Source organism: Pseudorasbora parva, chromosome 10 (assembly GCF_024679245.1).
Source record: "Pseudorasbora parva isolate DD20220531a chromosome 10, ASM2467924v1, whole genome shotgun sequence".
In the NCBI taxonomy this organism is placed as follows: domain Eukaryota; kingdom Metazoa; phylum Chordata; class Actinopteri; order Cypriniformes; family Gobionidae; genus Pseudorasbora; species Pseudorasbora parva.
Window position 1 is genome coordinate 47,421,146 of NC_090181.1, and position 7,871 is coordinate 47,429,016.

At 39.4% G+C, this 7,871-nt stretch overlaps 1 long non-coding RNA gene across 1 annotated transcript; it reads left to right on the forward strand.

Moving 5' to 3' along the window:
- Nucleotides 1-2,643: 2,643 nt before the first annotated feature.
- LOC137090817 (uncharacterized) lies at nt 2,644-3,115 on the forward strand. The gene is made up of 3 exons (XR_010907980.1): nt 2,644-2,697; nt 2,808-2,860; nt 3,043-3,115. It is a non-coding gene; the product is annotated as an uncharacterized lncRNA (long non-coding RNA).
- Nucleotides 3,116-7,871: the final 4,756 nt, after the last annotated feature.

The window sequence follows — 7,871 nt, forward strand, 5'->3', positions numbered from 1 at the left end:
TTTTCCCGGCGGGATAAATGGCTCCTACGCCCGGCGCAAATCTAAAATGGGTTGGTCTGAAGTAGCTTCATTATTCATAGGTGTGGTTTGGGCGTAACGTGAATAAACCAATCAGAGCGGCATCCAACATTCCCTTTAAAAGCAGCTGCGCAAGTTCCCTTATGGGTCGCTATTATTATGGCGTATTTACCAGGCGCACGCCAGGAGCGGTTCACCCCTAACGAAACAAAAATATATTGCAGTATATTGGAAAATATCATGTAATACATTAGGCAATATATTCACATTAAGGGAATTAATATTTATATTTTTCAATATATTGCAATATGTTGAAAGCGGCAATCATTTGTATATTTTGCAATATATTACATGAATATATAATATATTTTATAATACCATCAATATATTATTCCATATATTGACAATATATTAAAATATATTTCAAGTAATATATTGGTAAATATATTTTCCTTTCGTAAGGGAGTGAAAGACAGAGAAGTTGTGTTGTATGGGGATGGAGAACCCACCCACAATAGCGTCGGTTAAACAGTTTTTTCAGTCGATTTTTTTTCCTGGTTCTTGACGGACAAACCAATCTGTCAGATGTCCTCATATACAGATATGTCTTGCCACTATTGGGCAAACAGGTATGATCCTTAATTACTACAATAAGCCTGAATAATTTGTAAGCTAGATGTATGCCTATTTTTTCACATCTTCGTGGCACACCATAATGTGTTAATATTTTTTTTAGTGTAACAATTTCTGATTTGCAAAAATAACTGTTGCATCTGTGTAGATTACATGAGCAAAGTGTATGCGCGTTGTGCACGCTATACATTATGGTCAAGCATGCGCCCTTAAAATAGCATAATGAACAACGCGCAACGCGCCGCTGACTTTAGACTGGGTTTTTTCTGGTCAGTGGCGCAACTGTTTAATGGAACAGCAAAATAGCACCAGGGATTGTTTGCGCCGGAACACGCCTCCTTTTTTGTGCTGAACCGCCCAGGGAGTGAAAGTTCATTCACTAGTATATCGATGTGCTTCTGTGGAGGGAAAAGCGCTTTGCGCGGGTGCAAAATAGGAATGACACATGCGGCGGTGTACAAAGTCAATTGCGCTGGGTGCAAGATAGGGCCCTTACTCTCCAAATTCAGCCCCTTTGCAAAGCATGATGGGAAGTGCAAGTCCTGCTTGATTGAAACATTATTTGAAAATAAAAACATTCAGTTATGTCAATTTAAAGTCAATATAACATGAAGCAGTTACATTTGAACCAGAAACCTGATATAATGGTGTTAAATCGAGATGAATTGCTTAAATAAAGTGAACAGCATCATGAAATACTTTTTTGAGCATTTACTGGAGAAGCTCAATTATTAGGTTATGTTAACCTAAATACATTCAATTCATTTGTATTGTTAAATCAGCTCTTTGAGGTAACAATCGCAGGCTAGCACAGCGACACTATGAGCTGTTTTCAGATGGTGCGGCTCAGGTACGGCTCTCTGGCGGACTGTCAGGTCGGATCAGACGTCCTGCTGTATCAATACGGCGACGGCTGAGGATTCACACACTCTTACGGTTCCTGCAGATGAGCGTCTCAGGACTGACACTCCAGTCACTTCAAGAATCTCTTTCAAGAGCGGCTGACAGCAGCGACGCCTCAGCCATGATAAACAGCATCAAACAGCTCCGGGTATTCCTGCTTTTGAATGAAAATTCAAATGGATGGTGAACATCTGAAGCCACGGACAGACACGTTCTCCTTCAGAAAGAAGACAGCTTTTTTTTTTTTTTGCTCTTTAGTATAAAGAAAGTTGCTCTGTTTTTCGTGCTGCTTCCATTTGTGCTAATCTACCAAAAACATTGGTTTAAACATTTGAATAAACCTAGTTAGATATTTCCAAATCTATTCCTTAGGCAGATGCTTTTATTTAATGTATTCATAATGCCAAAATTTACTTAAAGAGGCATTTAAGGCTACGTTCACACTTAATTTTGTTTTATTTACTAAGATCAGATTTTTTTTTTTTTGTATAGCTCTTCACACTGTTGTTTTAAATATCAGATTATAGTGTGAACAGATCATGGACTGACCACATGCTGTCATATTGAAGAGAAAATTACATTAAAGGACTAGTTCACTTCAAAATGATCATTTCCTGATATCTCACTCGTCCCCATCTCATCCAAGATGTTCATGTCTTTCTTTCTTCAGTCGAAAAGAGGTTTTTTTAGGAAAACATTCCAGGATTTTTCTCCTCATAATGGACTTCAATGGGAACCAACGGTTGAAGGTCCAAATCAATGAGGAAGAGCTTCAGAGACTCTGATGATCCTAGAGGAATAGAGGCTGATCCAGACTAACCATCACACATTTAACAACAACACAAATAAACATTTATATACTTTATAACCTGGAATGCGTGACTTCGGTGCTGTTCTTCTGTCGTAACGTCGGAAAGGTCACATGACGTATGTGGAAGTAGGGCCAGAGGGCACTCCTCACGACTGCAGGTTCATCTTATCATGAACTGCCTTTCCCTGGACTCATTATGTTTGATTACTCACACCTGTGTCTCATTATCTTGTTAATAACTGTATATTATGCTGCGTTCCATGCAAGTTTGAGAGCATGTAAGTTACAACTTTAAACCACAACTCACGACTCATGACTTTGTAGCGTTCCAGGTAAAGTCACACCAAACTGAGCTCCAGGAATTGCGGTAGCGAGAAATAAACAAAGCATGGCAGACCGTACATCGATTATGCACATTTACAATCATTTCTATCACCAACAGGGCTTACTCCTTGCTTATCTGAGGGAAACGGAGGAGAAAAAAAGGCTCATAAGGTAAAAGAAGCTGTTATATCTTTTATTTTATATTATTTATATATTTAGAAATGTATTTGGTATTAATGTATTCTTGCACTCAATGGACTGACAACTAGCTAACGCTAGAACCTGCTGATAATGCATATTTGCTGATAAATAACGTTTTTAATGTATAACTTCCATTATCGCCGCATCCGCAGGGTCTGCCATTGTTGTTTCGCGGGCTATGTGACGTCAGAAATCATAAGTGGGAGTAGAACGATCTAGTACGAGATCACGGGTGGGAAGTGACGGATTTAGTGACCGCTCCAGTGCAGTTTTACAGGTTGCCTGGATCGTGGATTTAAAGCCCTGTGTTTTCACTCATGCTTTGCGAAGTCTTGGTGTGTCACACTGCATTTCTGAGCGCTCTTCCTCTCGTTATTACTTGTGTTTTGACTTTGACTTTCTGCCTGGTTTCCTGGATTTCTCTGTTTGCTGTGTTTTTTTGCCCTGTTCAGAAAAAGAAACATAGAAGTAGCATAATGCATTACATTTAATAATTGTAACACTTTCCAAACAAACAAATATTGTAAAACTTTCCCTAGTTTCTTCTTTAATTTATGTAATTTAACTTTATTGTATATATTGCATTATATTAAACTACTAAAAAAATTAACCTTCCAGTGATCACGTCTTAAAAGAACCATTTTTCACCGTTTTTAGTGTGAAGAACATTTTAATAATCTAAAACAGTTTTTTTCCCCACTGTAAATAATCTGACGTGCCATGGAAAGATTCTGTGGATGTTAGACAGTAAAGAACCGTTACGCAATAAACATTTAGCATTACCTTACTGAAACTGTATCGGTAACACTTTATTTTAAGATTCAGCTATTATCTATTAACTAGTTGCTTATGATCAAGCATATTACTAGGATATTGTCTGTTTATTAGCACTTATAAAGCTCATATTAATGCCTTATTCTGCATGAGCTTATTCTACATCCCTTAATCTGACCCAATACCTAAACTTAAACGCTACAAAAACTACCTTACTAACTATTAATAAGCAGTAAATTAGGAGTTTATTGAGGCAAAAATATGTGTTCCCTATACTAAAGTGTTACCAGCTTTATCCTGACACTTCCTCATTATTTCAGTTGTGCTTCATTTTGTTCATAATTTTCATGTGCTTGATCTTTTATTCACCCTGGAGATCTGTTCAACGGTTTACTCGTCCAGCGGTTTACACACATGCTCCCCTACAAAGGGCACTTGACTCGCCGTACAGGCCTTTTATGGGTTGTGCTTCTTTCTCGTCCGTCTCTTGACATTGCATCTGACGACTCTTATTTGAAACGATGCACCCACTGCTTCTCGGTTAGAGGCAGACACTTATTTTGACATCTAATTTGGTGGCGGTGCTTGTGAAACCCCTGGAAGCCTGACCCGTGGTGTGTGTGTTGCGCTCCGAGGGCAGGGTTCACGTGCGAGGGGGTTTTGTTTGTGTGCTTACTTAAAGCCTCTTCATCAGAGACTAAAGCTTCAGACAATAAAAAAACTGACTGGAGGAGGAGGAGAGGGGGGGAGAAGAAGAAAACGGCAACCTCAGGGTGATTACTGGATCAGCGTGCTTTTGTGCAATTACCATCACTTTGAATTTTAAATGGCGGCTTAAAGGGCAGCGGAGCAGCTTGGAAAATTAGGCTGGAGTCTAATTAGTGCACTCCAACATGACAAGCACTGCGCTTTCAGCCCGAGTGAACGGCCCAGTCAGGCAAGAGCGAAGGCCTGGCACGACACCAGTCTCTCCTCGGCTGTCAGAACATTAGGCCCCGCGTGAAGCTCGTAAACCTGCGCATGCCAACGCCGCTTTCTGACCGGACAAGATTTAATTCAATTTCTACCAAATGTGGAGACAATCAGACTGGATTTAATTAACCTTAATCATCTCTTTGTAATTGATGACAAAGAGCTCTGGGAGAGCCGGCTGATGGTCTATTGTTCTGAGTGTGTCATATGAGTGGTTCATTCGAGCTGTCAATGAAGACGGAGGCTGAGCAAGCCCACGTTTGATGAAGCCAGTTCATAATTGCCTGGAAACTGTCAGGATGAAGACGGTTCTGATCTCCGTGGGCAACACCGTTTCCTTGCTGCACAAAGTCAGAGTCTGGATTATGTAATATTATGCCATATCAGAAATTGACATATGAATTCCTACACTAAAGGGTCAATGGTTAAAATCAACACAGGCTCTTTGAATAAACGTACCTCTACTTGCATTTTTGCAAAAACACAACAAAAAAACAATGCATACAAATCACTGCAGTTTCCAGAAATGAACACTAGGGGCAGTAAAACACCAACATCTTTAATTCTGTTTCACACAAAATGATGATTACATGGACAGATTATTGATTAATAAACACTTATACTACAAATGCTTGAATCTGATTGGTTGGCGAACATTCTAAGGTGTACAATTATTTCCAGGAAAGTATGGCTAAAGTAGTTCCAGGCAGGTTTTGACCACATGACCGTTCCATATCACTCCACTAAAATGAATTTGGTTATTTCACAGGTCCTTACAGCTTACAACAGCAACAGAACCGAAACCCACAGCGACACAGAGCAAGCAAATAAACATAGTAGACAAGAGGATAAGATTTATGTAAGCGGAATGTAATGTAAATGTATTTATTTTTTTGCTCTTATTGCATTAATAACTATATTAGTCTGCTATCAATGGGTCAAACCTCCATTACTGGCTGTAAAATTACATTTTAGAATCAACAACGGAGGCTTGGGTTTAGACGCGCAAGAAATGGAAAGAGTGTTTTAAGGACAAAACCTGACAAATGTCTTGAAAGAAATCATCTTAACAATGTTTTGATGTGTGGTAACCATAGTGTAAGTTGAATAATTTACTCCGGGCCGTGATGTAAAGCGCTCAAGTCAAGATAAAAGAGCTCAAAGACTCATAGAAGAAACTAAATGACATGGTTACTTCAGCAAATGTGTTTTAATGCCACTTTTACTTTTGTTAACACTATCGGTCAGGTTTAGTGTGAATGGTGTTATTTCAATTGTGATAAAGCACAATTCAATTTGACTTGTTTAGCTTTAGTGAGTGTGTAGTGTCGCTGTTTGAGCATGAACAACATTGGCAAAGTTACGACTCTCAAAATTCAAAGCATAGGGAGATATTTTCTTTTCCGAAATTGCTTTTTAAGGACTACAACAAACGGCTGGTAGGGACTACAATGAGCTTCTTCATGAGTTAGTGACATCACAAACCCTAACATTTGCATAACCCCGCCCCCGGGAACATGATGAGAAGAGGAAGAGTTGCTGTAGTCAAGCACATTAAGGAGTCACTCAAGCTGTCATCCGTCTTTAACATTTATTGATACAGTACGAACACAAATGCAATAGCAAGTCGTAAAGCAAGATGATAACATAAAATATAACCGTAATTAAACTAAACTATCCCTGTTCTCTCTTAATCAGCAGATATTATAACCGTAATTAAACTAAACTATCCCTGTCCTCTCTTCATCGGCAGATATTATAACCGTAATTAAACTAAACTATCCCTGTTCTCTCTTCATCAGCAGATATTCTCTGTCTCATCTCAGAACAGTTCCCTCTCCAGCGGTTTAGAGATTATCATCACAGAGTATGCTAATCAATTACTGAAGATCATTAACTCATAAACTCATCAACTAACCCTTCATATTCATTCTACATGTCGTCTATTCTTCTAGAGTCTATCCTTTATTGTGCGACTCCAGTTTGATCATAAAAGGCTGAACAGTTTTTTATATATTCAGTGTGTGTCTGTGTGAGGTAATCAGAGCTGCTAGCATGAGCTCTTGAAGCTCCGCTCTCTTTCTGAAAGGGGGCGGCGAGCAGCAGCTCAGTCGCATTAAAAGCAACATGCACAAAAACGGCTTGTTTTTGCTCACCCTCAAAAACTGACAATTTTAACAAGCTATAACAATTATCCGTGGGGTATTTTGAATTAAAACTTCACATACACACTCTGGGGACATCAGAGAATCTTGTAAAAAAGGGCCCACTTTAAATTCCACAGATTCTTTCCATTGCACAAAAGTTTATCTATAGTGGAGAAAAGTGCTTTAGATTATTAATTTGTTCTGATTACTGAATGGATCGCAGTGATTCTCAGCCCTTTTGACTGGTCAAACTCTTTCATCTACCCAATAAAATATTGGCATAACTTGAATATATATATATATTCAATATTTATAACATTTTAAGATTGCACATGGAATTATAAGATTTTATTTTAAAAATCACAGAATATACCCAAGCCCTCAATTATGCAGCTCCTCCACATGAAACTCCAAACTCGCTCAAGCAGAAAACAGAAAGATGAAGATGAGCCGCATTAATTCAGCAACTCGTTCAGTTTAATTGACAAGCTCTCAGTTCAGCGACAAAGAGCCGTGATCACATGCACATCTCGTCACCGGCTCATCTGCATGCTTTAATAAGCCAGGGAAGGAAAGCTTTAACAGATTATCATCTGAAATTGAATAAATATGGTTGAAATAAATGCATGAGAGTCTGAAGCACACTCAGGTTATCAGCGTCCTCTCTCTCCGCTCTCGTCTTCTCACTGGAGCTTCTATCAGCGTAAAACTACAACACGCCGGATTTCTGGCAATAAAAGCACTGTCTGACTAGCCTAGAAACGCTAGACGCACACTAGCGGCAGCAAATTTAATCTGCCCGCGAGTGTCGTCTAGTAACTCTCAATACCCTTCTGAGCTGTATTCCCCTAACTCTTGCCTGGCCCGTGTATAGAGTCGGCAGGCGGGGCCATAATGACGACGGCCGAGTTGCGTTTGCGTGCTTCTAGTAAACACAGAAACTGGCGAACGGCGGCGGTCTTTCGAATCAGCTCTGACCGCGACTCTGGAAGACTTGAGTTAAGCTTTTCTCTGAGAAAAGAACAAAGAACGGCACTGAAGTCATTCTTAAGAAGGGAAGATGTGTTCGGAGTTTAGCCGACCGGATA